Raw genomic sequence first — 13445 nt, forward strand, 5'->3', positions numbered from 1 at the left:
ATGCAATTAAAACAATTTTATTCATAATAGCATCAAAGAAAATAAAACATTTAGGAATGCTGACATAGAAAGTGTAAGACCCATACATGGAAAACTATAAAACATTGCTTAGAGAAATTAAAGAAGGTCTAAATAAATGGAATAACATTTCATGTTTGTGATCTGGAAGATTCAATATTGTTAAAATGTCAGTTTTCTCCAAATGTATATGTATCCAATGTAATCCCTTCAAAATTCCAGCAGACTTTTGTTTCTGGTAGAGATCGATGAGCTAATTCTCAAATATGCCTATTTAATGCAAAGGATGTAGAATAGTCAAAAAGAGTAGAGTTGGAAGATTTACTTTACGACATCTCTAATACATCTGTTAGAACAAAATTAAAAAGACGGATGATACCAAGTGTTGGCAAGGTGATGGAGGAAACACAACTCTTCTACACTGCTGGTGGGCATGGAAAATGGAAAATGGTTTGGTAGTTTCTTAAAATGTTAAATATATACTTCTCACATGACCCAACATTTCCACTTCTAGGGTATATACCTAAATTTAGGGTATCTACTATATTTAACATTTTCTATCCAAGAGATATGGAAACATAAATACATACAAATGTTCACAGTAGCACTATCCTTAATAGCCAGAAATAGGAAAAATCCACATGTCCATCAACTGGTGAATCAACTGGTGTAAACAAATGTGTTATACAATGAAATACAATTCAACAATAAAAACTATTAATATGTACTGCGTCATGGATGAATATAAAAAATGTGCTAAAAGGAGCCAGACACAAAAGACAACATATTGTGTGATTCTGTTTAGAGAAAAAGGAAAAATCAAAGTATTTCACAAAAAATATAAATGTATACATATTCACCATGAATATTGTTTTCTAAATTAAAAAAATATATTTTATATTTTGTAGAGACAGGGTCTCACCATGTTGTCTAGGCTGGTCTTGAACTCCTGCCCTGGCCTGCCAAAGTGCTGGGTTACATATGTAAGTCACCACACCCAGCCCTAAAATTTTTTGATTGAGAGAATATATTAAATCTAATGTATAACATTATTTTCAATGATGAAGCTTAACTTAGTCCTCCAAAATAAGCCTAAAATAAGAATGTAGAATGTCCCCTTTTATGACTCTTTAGCATACTGTTTGAGATATATTTGCTAAGATGAACAAAACATTCTAATACTAATATTTTTTTTGTATATTTAAAAAAATTAATATTAGAATGAACAAAAATCACTGAAGGTAGCATGGTTTTGTACTTGGAGAATAAAAAAGTCACAGAGACTCCTTCAGCTGTATTTATAATGTTTTATTTCTTAAGCAGGATGGTAGCTATCTGATAGATGACACTCCTCATTAAAAATGACAGTTTGAGGCCAGGCATGGTGGCTCACACCTATTTCCAGCACCCTGAGAAGCTGAGATTTTTGCTTGAGGCCAGGAGTTTGGGACGAGCCTGGGGAACATAGTTCTACAATAAATAAATAAATAAATAAATAAATAAATAAATAAATAAATAAGCTGGGTGTAGTGGCATATGCCTGTAGTCCCAGATACTTGGGAAGCTGAGGTGGGGGGATCGTCTGAGCCCAGGAGTTTGAGGCTGTGGTGTGCTATGATTGTGCCACTGCACTCCAGCCTGGGTGACAGATCAAGACCCTGTCCTGAAAAAAAAAAACAACAAAAAATAATAGTTTAAATACATGCATGAGTCTCCTGAAACCTCGTTAAAATAAGAAGTAAGAAAAAAACATGTCAGCCTGCAAGGACTAAAAGAATGGAGGAAGAGACTACAGTAAATAAGAGCTATCAATACAATTTTGAAGGCTGGAAAGTGAAGAAAATAAAAATCTAAATGTCTGTAATAGAAAAACTAATAGGAAACAAAAACCCCTGTGATTAACTTCTGAAAGACTCAGGAGTTGGATGTATCGGGTATAGCTGTAGGAGTGAGGTAGAACTAAAGTCAGGATTGTTTGAGCATGTGTAAAAGGGATAACAGACCTGTCCCAGATCTTACTTATTCTGTGTAGCCGCATAGTTACCCTTATCTTCCTCTGACAGAAGACCGTATTGAAGCTTGCTCTCTGGAGAGGCTGAGCCAGAGAAGTTGTGGATTCTGGAAGACCAGAAAGAAATCGGAGTCTGGTGAGATGCTGCACTAATGGGATTAAGTGAAAGTCTGGTGGTCAGGTTTATAATCTGCAAACAGAAGACTGGAATTTCTTTGCGTCGAAACTGACTAACCAAAGAGAACCTAAGGATACTGAAAAGTGAAATGGCTGACCACCCCTCTATAGTGAGGCCCACTATTCAAAATCCTTCACCCATTGCACACTGAGCTTAATTAAAAATGGATAATTAAAGATCATCAAATATTTAAGACCTAAAGAAAAGAGAAAAGAAGCAACGCAGGAATCATAAGAACAAATATAATCACTACCTTTAAGGAACTGGATACTATAAAAAGACTGCGACGTCTTCAGGAGATCTATTGTATAACGTTGGTGACTATAGTTAATAATAGTATGTTGTATTTTTGAAAAATTGTAAGATGGATATTAGGTATTCTTACCACACAAATAACCATGCCAGTTAATACATGTATTAATTCACTGGATTTAGTCATTCTACAATGTATATCTACTTCAGAATATGTTGTACACACTGAATACGTAGAATTTTGTCTGTCAACTTTAAAAAAGAATGATTACAAAAAGACTATAGATGAGAAAGTAAGAAGACTAGAAACTAAAAATAATCAGAATTAATTTAGTGGTGTCTGGGTACAGTGTTTCATGCCTGTCTGTAATCCCAGCACTTTGGGAGGCCGAGGTGGATCACTTGAGCCCAAGGGTTCAATATTGGACTGGGCAACATGGTGAAACCCTGTCTCTATAAAAAATATAAAAAATTAGCTGGGCTTGGTGTTGCATGCCTGTAGTCCCAGCTACTCGAGGTGGGAGGTCATCTGAGCCTGGGAAGTCGAGGTTGCAGTGAGCCATGATTGTGCCACTGCACTCCAGCCTAGGTGACAGAGTGGGACCCTGTCTCAAAAATAAATACATAAATAAATAAAAATCAATGGAAAAGTTAGAAGATAAAGGTGTGGCCATTTCCCAGAGAAGTAGTATAGAAGAACAACAAAAAAGAAAATAACAAAGTGAATGCAGTTCATGCAGGAAATATAACATCCAACTGATAGATGTTCCAGAAAAAGATAATACATGTAGAGGAAGAAATTATTTAATAACTAATTCAAATAAAATTTCCCCAAAAATGCAGTACTGAATATGTATTTCCAGATTAAAAGGATCTTTTGGTTGGGCATGGTGGCTCATACTTGTAATGCTAGCACTTTGGGAGGCTGAGGCAAGAGGATCTCTTGAACCCAGAAGTTTGAGATCAGCCTGAGCAACAAAGTGAGATCTCATCTCTACAATAAAATTGAAAAATCAGCCAGGTGTGGTGGTGTGTGCCTGTAGTCGCAGCTACTTAGAAGGCTGAGGTGGAAGGATCCTTTGAACTTGGGAGTTCAAGGCTGCAGAGATCCGTGAATGCAGCACTGCATTCCAGCCTGGGCAACAAGTGAGACTGTCTTAAAAGCAAAAGGGGAAAAAAGAATCTTTTGAGTCATCAGCACTAAGAAACATTATCAGGAAATTTCAGAACATTTAGAATTGGAGCTTGAGTTAAGCATGGAGCAGAGTGAAGGATCAAAACAGACCATATAGACAAAAATTGGGAGTCAGAGATACTGCCCCTTAGCGGCAACTTCTAGGTCATTTGGAAGCTAAAAGATAATGGACTATTCAGTGGAAGGTGTAAGACAGTGGCACATGAGAGAAAGTGATTTTCAACCTAAAGTTTTATGCCCAGCCTAATTATTAATCAAGTGCAGAGGCACCACTGATATATTTTGAACTTCAACTCTTTTTTTTTTTTTTTTTTTTTTTTGAGACGGAGTTTCTCTCTTGTTACCCAGGCTGGAGTGCAATGGCGCAGTCTCAGCTCACCACAACCTCCACCTCCTGGGTTCAGGCAATTCTCCTACCTCAGCCTCCTGAGTAGCTGGGATTACAGGCACGCGCCACCATGCCTAGCTAATGTTTTGTATTTTAGTAGAGACGGAATTTCACCATGTTGACCAGGATGGTCTCGATCTCTTGACCTCGTGATCCACCCGCCTCGGCCTCCCAAAGTGCTGGGATTACAGGCTTGAGCCACTGCGCCCGGCAGAACTTCAACTCTTAAAATTCATATCCCATACTCCTTCAGAAAGCTGTGGAAGAACATATACTGTATTATAATCCATGAAAAAGCCAGAAAGGAATTCATAGTATCAGAAAACAGGATAGCCAACATAGAGAGAAGTAAAAGGAATTCCAAGATAATTGCAAATATCTCAGGATGATAGCTTATATCTGACCTAGAAAACAACCAGTCCAGAATGGAATATGAGAACAGAAAATCAGTATAGACATCTTGAAAGAGGAAAAATAAGCCGATACATGTTGTGTATGAGCATAGTAGAAGCAGATATGTAACAGAGGGAGTTTGAAAATGAATTAGTAATAGATGCATAGAAGATTAAGTGAATGAAAAAAATGAGGCAATTACAGTTTTAGGACAAGCAAAAAATTTATGAGAGGAAAATATAATAGCTCACTACTTGGCTTAGCTGTGAACAGTATTATAACCCTCTGAACATTGATTTAACAAAAATTCGTGGTAAAGTTCTACTGGGGGAAAAACTATAGTTCAGGAGGAGACGTGTGTTTGGTGATGTTATAATCATTAATAGTGTGTAGTATGTGTCTTGCATTTTAAACAACACACATAAACTTAATTGATCCTCACAATAATCTTATGAGATATGTGCTGTTATCATCCCTTTTTTATAGGTGAAGGAATTGAGGCAGAGAAAGGCTAAATAAGAAAGTTATTTCCTCATCTTCAACAGTAAAAAAGAATGGATAACATCTGAAATCGATAAAAGTACTGTAAATATTTTGTTTTAGAAGTAAAGAGAAAAGAAATAGGATGTATGAATCAAGGGTAAGGAAGGGTGAGACTGGATGGTTATTTTTTGTTAGCCCTGTAATATGAGTATTGTTTTAATACAAATAAAGATTTAATTTTTAAACCATTTTTCTTCCAAAACCAAATATAATGAAGTTACCTGAGTAATAGGATATACATGTATCTACTTAAGATAGGTAGAATAGGTATATGAGTGTTTAGGTATATTGGCTATACCAATATGCTTTATTTATACCAGTGGCAAAAACAACAAATTTCATTAGCATTTAGACAAGAACTTTACAATCAGATGGACTTAACTGTATATTATAGTAATTTTCCTAATTACTCACTACCTGTAATTATTCTTACCTATAAGGAGATTATATGGCTGCACTTACTGTCATGTGACTTGCAGTGCCTTCTCATAAGAATTCTTCCTGGCCCCACAGACTTCCACCTTGGTCACGGGATTTCCTTGGCCAGTGGAATGTGAACTGAATGTGACCTCCCCTCCTATGACCCCAATACTTTTCCTTTTCTTACCTTTCTTCTTCAGTGAATTACCGAAGTGCTAAAGTACTAGAATCAGGGTTTAGAGTTCTTCACCTTCACACTAATCTCACATTTTAAGTTACCAGTACTTCTGGATTATACCTGCTAAATATCTTTTGCATATGAGTCCTCTTCCCAGTTCTTGCTTCTGATTACCTGGTCTGACCTATTTTCTACTCATCTGGTTGGCAAACTGTTGTCTATGTGCAAATCTAGCTGGAACACAGCCAGGTTTAGTGCTGTATGTATTTATATTCAATGTCTGTGTCTGCTTTAGTGCTACAGTGGCTAAGTTGAGTGGTTGTGCCACAGATGGTATAGTCCAGTGGTTGTTTTTGGCACCAGAGACCAGTTTCATGGAAGACAGTTTTTCTGTGGACTGGTGTGGGGGGATGGCTTTGCGATCATTCAAGCATATTACATTTATTGTGCACTTTATTTCTGTTATTACATTGTAAGATATAATGAAGTAATTATACAGCTCACCATAATGTAGAATCAGTGGGAGCCCTGAGCTTGTTTTCCTGTAACCAGACAGTCCCATCTGGGGGTGATGGGAGACAGTGACAGCTCATCAGGCATTAGGTTCTCATAAGGAGCATGCAACCTGGGTCCCTCAAATGTACAGTTCACAATGGGGTTTGCACTCCTGTGAGAATCTAATGCCGCCACTAATGTGACAGGAGGTGGGACCCAGGTGGTAATTCGAGCAGTGAGGAGTGGCTTTAAATACAGATGAAGCTTCTCTTGTTCTCTCTCCTGCCACTCACCTCCTGCTTTGCATCCTGGTTCCTAACAGGCCACCGACCACTATTCCATGGCCTGGGGGTTGGGAACCCCCAGTATAGTCCATAAAGCCTAAAATACCATCTGGCCCTTTATAGTAAAATTTTGCCCACTCCTGATTAGATTACTGGAGTAGGTTTTTTAACTTTCTAACTGCTTTGTCTTGCCTCCTGTCTCTCCTTGCTCTCTATCTGTTCTTTATAACAAAGCCAGGTTGTTTTTTGGTTTCTGTTTTAACAGAAATTTGATTGTTTTTCCTCATATTTAAAACTGTTTTCTGACTTCCTAGTATCCTTACAATAAAATCATACTCCCTAGCATAATAGTTTTCACATTTATGGCTTCTTCTCATCTCACAAGTTCACTCTCTTACCCATGTCTGGACCTCTTCTCACTTCCACACTATGCTTTGGGCCTTCTCAAACTTTCTTTAGTTTTTACATGCTATCTCTTATTCCTGGGTCATCTCATTTGCTTTGCTTTGCTTTGCTTTGCTTTTTTCTTCTGTTTTTTTTGTGAGATGGAGTCTTGCTCTGTCTCCCAGGTTGGAGTGCAGTGGCGTGATCTTGGCTCACTGCAACCTCCGCCTCCCTAGTTCAAGCAATTGTTTTGCCTCAGCCTCCCAAGTCACTGTGACTACGGGTGCACACTGTCATGCCTGGCTAATTTTTTGTATTTTAGTAGAGGGTTTCACCATGTTGCCCAGGCTGATCATGGACTCCCGAGCTCAGGCAATCAGCCCGCTTCAGCCTCCCAAAGTGCTGGGATTACAGGCATGATCCTATCCTTTTCTTGATTCCTCGTTTTACTATATCCCATGTGCAACTTTACAAATTATACATCCTTCAGGTATCAGGTTAGATATTATTTTTCTTTGTAGAAGTCTTTAGTGGACTTCTTAAATGTCGATAAAGTGTCCTTTATGCATATTCCTATAGTACTATACTTGCCTTATAATTGTTGTTTTGTTGTTCAACATATGCCCTAAATCAGGGGTAACTTCCCTGTCTGTACCAGACTGTATAAACAGTTCAATTATTTTGATGGTAATAAAATGGAAAATTTCAGTACACTAGGAAATAGAGATATGTTACAGTTTCACTTGTTTTTTATTGCCTGTTTAATACAAAGTCCAATTATATTGCACCAATACCTCTAGTGTTTTTATTCCTCTTCCAAAAAGTAGGAACTACATTTGTCAAGTGGTTCTGAGCTTGTGATGATGTTGCACAGTTATGTTGGGGGCAAACAATAGAGAGGGCTGCATACAGCCTGTGGCTGGGGATCTGCAGAGAATTTCCAGACCACTACTCTGGCAGCTAGTGATTATCCTGATTCTCTCTTACAGTCTTTTCCTGGGCTGCTGGGGTAGAGGTTGTGGCCAATAAGGAAATCCACTCATAGTGTCCATTGAACCTCTCAAGCAATCTTGTTTGATCTTAAACAAAACCTTTCTCTACATTGATTAGGGATGCATTTTGCGTCATATAGCAAAAGGCAGGATAGTGAAGTGTTTAGAGCAGAGACTTTAAAGTGAGAATGACAGGGTTGGAATGTCTGCCTTGGTTGCCTCATCTGTAAAGTGAGCATAATAAAGGTACCAATCTCATAGGACATTTGTAAGGACTAAATGAGTCTAAGAAGTTAATGTAAGTACAGTCATATGCCACATAATGATGTTTCAGTCATTGATAGACCTCATGTACAACAATGGTCCCATAAGATTATAATGGCGCTGAAAAATTCCTATTGCTTAGTGATTTTGCAGGCATCCTAAAGTCATAGCACAACACATTATTCACGTGTTCGGAGTGATGCTGAAGTAAACAAACCAAATGCACTGTCCGTCATAAAAAGTATAGCATGCAATTTATGTGCAGTACCAAATACTTGATAATAAATGACTATATTACTGGTTTATATATTTACAACACTTTTAATTGTTATTTTAGAGTGGACTCCCTCTATTAAGAAATCAGTTAACTGTAGAACAGTCTCAGGCAGGTCCTTCGGGAGACATTCCAGAAGAAGGCATTGTTATCATAGGAGATGATAGCTCCCTGCATGTTATTGCCCCTGAAGACCCTACAGTAGGATAAGATGTGGAGGTGGAAGAGAGTGATATTGATCCAGACACTGTGTAGGCCTTGGCTATGTGTGTTTGTTTTAGTATTTATTTAAAAAGTAAAAAAACAAACAAACAAAACAAACAAAAAAAAAACCTTAATAAATTTATAAAGAAAACGTGTGTTTTTTAAACTGTTATTACAAAAGAGTTAAAAAAATTATAAAGCTTATAAAATAAAAACATTATAGTAAGCTAAGTTTATTATGGAACAGGTTGGGTGAGGTGGTTCCTGCCTGTAATTCTAGCACTTTGGGAGGCCACGGCAGGAGGATCTCTTGAGACTGGGAGTTTGAGAGCAGCTTAGGTAACAAAGCAAGACCTCTTCTCTACAAAGAAATAAAATAACTAACTGGGTGCAGTAGTCCCAGCTACTAGGGAGGCTGAGGTAGGAGGATTGCTTGAGCCCAGGAGAATGAGCTTGTAGTGAGCTGTGATCATGCCATTCCACTACATCAGGGGTCCCCAAACTTTTTACACAGGGGACCAGTTCACTGTCCCTCAGACCGTTGGAGGGCCGGACTATGCAAGGTGTGACACCCTTCACAGCCAGCGCTGCTGCCTCCACTATCCCAGACAGCGGTATACAGTGTCACAGGCCCAGCACCGCCTCCAGTGCTGTATACAGGGATGGCAGTGATCAGCCTGTGACTCTGTGTATACAGCCTCCTGGACATCTGCAGCAGCAGTGGGCCTCTTCTGTGGGAAGCCCCCTGCTGCATGTTTCCCCTATTATAAGACACCTCCTAAAAATAAGACAGCCCCCGTCTTTTGGGGGTAAAATTAATATAAGACAGGGTCTTACAATAGGGGAAACACGGTGTGTAGTAATGTGGGGGGAGACTTTTGGGCAAAGGGAGGTTATAGGGGCCATTATGTTGTTGTACATTTGGGGGAGTATGGGGGCCGTTGTACTGTGTAGTAATGGTTATAGTGTTTGCCTTTCTTCCTACCTCTGCTGTTATTTCACACTGCTTCCGGTGATGTGGGGCACCGCAGCCGCAGACCGGATGTGCATCATATGACGTGCTTCCGAAGCCATGACGCGTGCGTCCTGCATCACCGGAAGTAGTACTGTAGGTGAGCGACGCCGTGCTTTGCGGAGCCGCCACATACTGTGCTTCTCTCACTGATCACCAATGAAAGAGGTGCCCCTTCCTGAAGTGCGGCGGGGGGCTGGATAAATGGCCTCAGGGGGCCGCATGAAGCCTGCGGGCCGTAGTTTGGGGACCCCTGCACTACATCATGGGCAACAGAGCAAGCCTCTGTCTCAGAGAGAGAAAAAAAAAGGTTATTGTAGAAAGGAAGATTTAAAAAAATGTATAGCCCACGTTTATGGTGTTTATAAAGTCTACAGTAGTATACTACAGCAATGTCTTAGTCTTTCACTTTCGTTGACCACTCACTCACTGACTCATTCAGAGCAACTCCCAGTCCTGAGAGCACTATTCATGATAAATACCCTATACAGGTATACCATTTTTTATTTTTTATTTTTTGAGATGGAGTTTTACTATTGTTGTTCAGGCTAGAGTGCAATGGTACTATCTTGGCTAACTGCAACCTTTGCCTCCCAGGTTCAAGCGATTCTCCTGCCTCAGTCTCTTGAGTAGCTGGGTTTATAGGCGTATACCACCATGCCCAGCTAATTTTATATTTTTAGTAGAGATGGAGTTTTACCATGTTGGCCAGGTTGGTCTTGAACTCCTGACCTCAGGTGATCCACCCGCTTCAGCCTCCCAAAGTGCTGGGATTACAAGTTTGAGCCACTGAACCCAGCCCCATTTTTTATCTTTTACACTATATTTTTACTATACCTTTTCTAGGTTTAGATACACAAATACCACTGTGTTTAAAATTGCCTAAATATTCTTTTTTGTAATATGCTGGAGAGATTTGTAGCCTAGGAGCAATAGGTTACCATATAGCCTAGGTGTGTAGTAAGCTATACCATCTAGATTTGTGTAACTACACTGTATAATGTTCAGTCAACAGTGAAATCAAAGACGAATTTCTTGTATCCCCGTCATTAAGTAATGCGTGACTGTATGTAAAGCCCTTAGGATAGTGCCTGGCATGTATTTCCTCTATACATACATGCATGGTGGAAGATAAAGGAGAAGGATTCTAATGCCAAAGTATGGAATGTGTTTTTTACTCTCCCTCAGTACAAAATATACAATAGTATATAGTGACTTTCCTAATCTCCCTTAAGATCAGTGGTCATAAATTTATTAATAATTTCTGTCCCTTTAGGAAGTTAAAAAATGGGGAGATTCAGAGGGCATTTTCCTGAGAAACCCTTGTACATTTGACCTTATTGTTTGTCTTCCCTTCTATGCTGTACGTTCTTTGAAGATAGAGCCATGTTTTATTATTTTGTACCTAGCTCAAGCAGAGTACCTGACACATAGAAACTTGTCGAATATTTGTTGACTGAGTGAATGAATAAATGTGTTTCTATTGCTAAGGAAGCTTTGGACAATTTTACTTCTAGTTAATGCTAATTCTAACTCTGTAAAATTATTGGAGAAAAGTCTAGAAAGCAAAGAAAGTAGAAACATTATTTCGACTCTAAAGTGATGGGGAATAGCACTGGTACAAATGTCCAAAAAGGTAAAAAATAATATTTTACCTTTAAATTTTAACTTTTGATTTTGAATATAGTATACAAGATAATTGTTATTTTCATGAAAATAATGCATATTTCAAAAGTTAGTGTATATGTTTCTTCTGTTTCATCAAAGGGTTTTTTTCTTAAGTTGCCTCATTTCCAAATATTGATTATTCTTTAATTGTATTACATTTAGGATTTTAGAACATTTTTCTGTAAAATCTACGGCTTATGATTAGTCGCATAGAAATATATAGGATTCACTTAAGAGAAATCGATTGCATCTGTTTAGTTAAACAGAGCTAAAGATCAATACTGATTGAACGTCCATAAGAGGTAAACAGCAAATTATTGTTAACCTTTAATTTTGGCATTAATTTTAATGGTTGAATATCTGACTTTTAAAAGATAATTAATAATTAGCATGTACAAGTTATTTTTATTTTTATAATTAAGGGACAGGGTTTTGCTCTGTTGCCCAGGTTGCAGTGCCGTAGTGTGATCTCAGCTCACTGCAACCTCTACGTCCCTGGTTCAAGCAATTCTCCTGCTTCCGCCTCCTGAGTAGCTGAGATTACAGGCACCCACCACAATGCCCAGCTACGTTTTATATTTTTAATAGAGACAGAGTTTCCCCATGTTGGCCAGGCTGGTCTCAAACTCCTGATCTCAAGTATCCTCCTGTCTTGGCCTCCCAAAGTGCTGGGAGCCACTGTGCCTGGCCACTATTTCTTACCATATACAAAAATCAAGCCAAAAGAGATTAATGACTTAAATGTAAGACCTGAAACTGCTAGAAGAAAACAGGGGAAATGCTTCAGAACATTGGTCTGGGTAAAGATTTTATGGAGAAGACCTCAGAAGCCCAGGTCACAAGCAAAGGTAGACAAATGGGATTTTATCAAACTAGAAACCTTCTACACAGCAAAGGAAACAATCGAGTGAAGAGACAACCTACAGAATGAGAGAAAATATTTGCAGACTTTTCAACTGAAAAGGGATTAATATATATAAAGATCTCAAAGAACTCAAAAGCAAAAATCCAAAATGGATAAATGAGCTGAATAGACGTCTCTCAAAAGAAGACAATACAGATGGCCAACAGGTATATGAAAAAATGCTGGACATCACCAGTCATCAGGGAAATGCAAATCAAAACCACAGTGAGATATCATGTCAACACAGTTAAAACGGCTGTTATCAAAAAGACAAAAAGATAACAAATACTGGCAAGGATGCAGAGAAAGGGGAATTCTTACGCACTGGTGGTGTGAATGTAAATTAGTACAGCCATTATGGATAACAGTATTGAGGTTCCTCAAAAAAACTAGAAATAGAACTACCATATGATCCAGCAGTCTCAGTATATATCCAAAGGAAAGATAATCTGTACGTTGAAGGGCTATCTGCATTCCTATGTTTATTGCAGTACTAGTCAAAATAGTCATGACATGGAATTCAGTGTACATATCTATCAACAGTTGAATGGATAAAGAAAATGTGGTATATATACACAATGCAATACTATTTAGCTGTAGGAATGAAGTTGTGTCATTCACAGCAACATGAATGGAACTGGAGGACGTTATGCAAAGTGAAGTAATTCAGGCACAGAATGATAAATACTTCATGTTCTCACGCATACATGGAAGCTAAAAAGTTCATCTGATAGAAGTAGAGAGTAGAATAATAGTTACTAGAGGCAGGGAAGTGTAAGAGGGAGGGAATGAGAAGTACCAACGGTTGGTTAACAAATACAAAAGTACAGCTAGATAGGAATAAGATTTAGTGTTCTGTAGCACTATAAGGTGACTATAATTAACAATTTATTGTATATTTTCAAATAGCTTGAAGGGTGGATTTTGAATGAGCCCAACACATATGATACATGATCAAGGTGATAGATATAGTTTGATCATTACACATTGTATACATGTATTAAAATATCACATTTACCCCATAAGTATGTACAGTTATTACGTGTCAATTAAAAATGACCAAAAGCAAAAAAAGATGGAAGTTACTTGTTTTTGAGGAGTGAAATTCAGAGGAGAGGAGAGATGGCTCATGGGACTATTATTTTTCACTTATTGATCTTTTGTCACATTCAAATATTTTAGAAAGTGATAAAGTATATGGATGTATTAGTTGAGAAGATTAAAAACTAAAACAAAATATATATTAGTGGCAAGTTCCTTTAAGGAGTGTTAGGATTAAAGTGTCCCCAGTAAAAAGGAATCAGATATAGAGAAAAAGAAATGTAAGTTTATTTTTTTGTATTTAAAAGGGCTTTTCTGTCTGGGCACAGTGGCTCAGACCTGTAATA

The 13445-nt window shown here is 38.1% G+C and overlaps 1 protein-coding gene across 11 annotated transcripts in view; it reads left to right on the forward strand.

The window, feature by feature from the left end:
* The window catches only part of PHTF1 (putative homeodomain transcription factor 1), an 86957-nt gene that overhangs the window by 6170 nt on the left and 67342 nt on the right, over positions 1–13445 (forward strand). For 4 of the 11 annotated variants that reach the window (XM_039460803.2, XM_074381234.1, XM_074381238.1 and 1 more), the window contains one exon: positions 2082–2165. The exons of the other annotated variants lie outside the window; for them this stretch is intronic. The gene's annotated coding sequence lies outside the window, so the exon portion shown is untranslated. The remainder of the gene's footprint in view (positions 1–2081; positions 2166–13445) is intronic. 11 annotated transcript variants of the gene reach the window in all.

Source organism: Saimiri boliviensis, chromosome 11 (genome assembly GCF_048565385.1).
Source record: "Saimiri boliviensis isolate mSaiBol1 chromosome 11, mSaiBol1.pri, whole genome shotgun sequence".
NCBI classification, from domain to species: Eukaryota; Metazoa; Chordata; class Mammalia; order Primates; family Cebidae; genus Saimiri; species Saimiri boliviensis.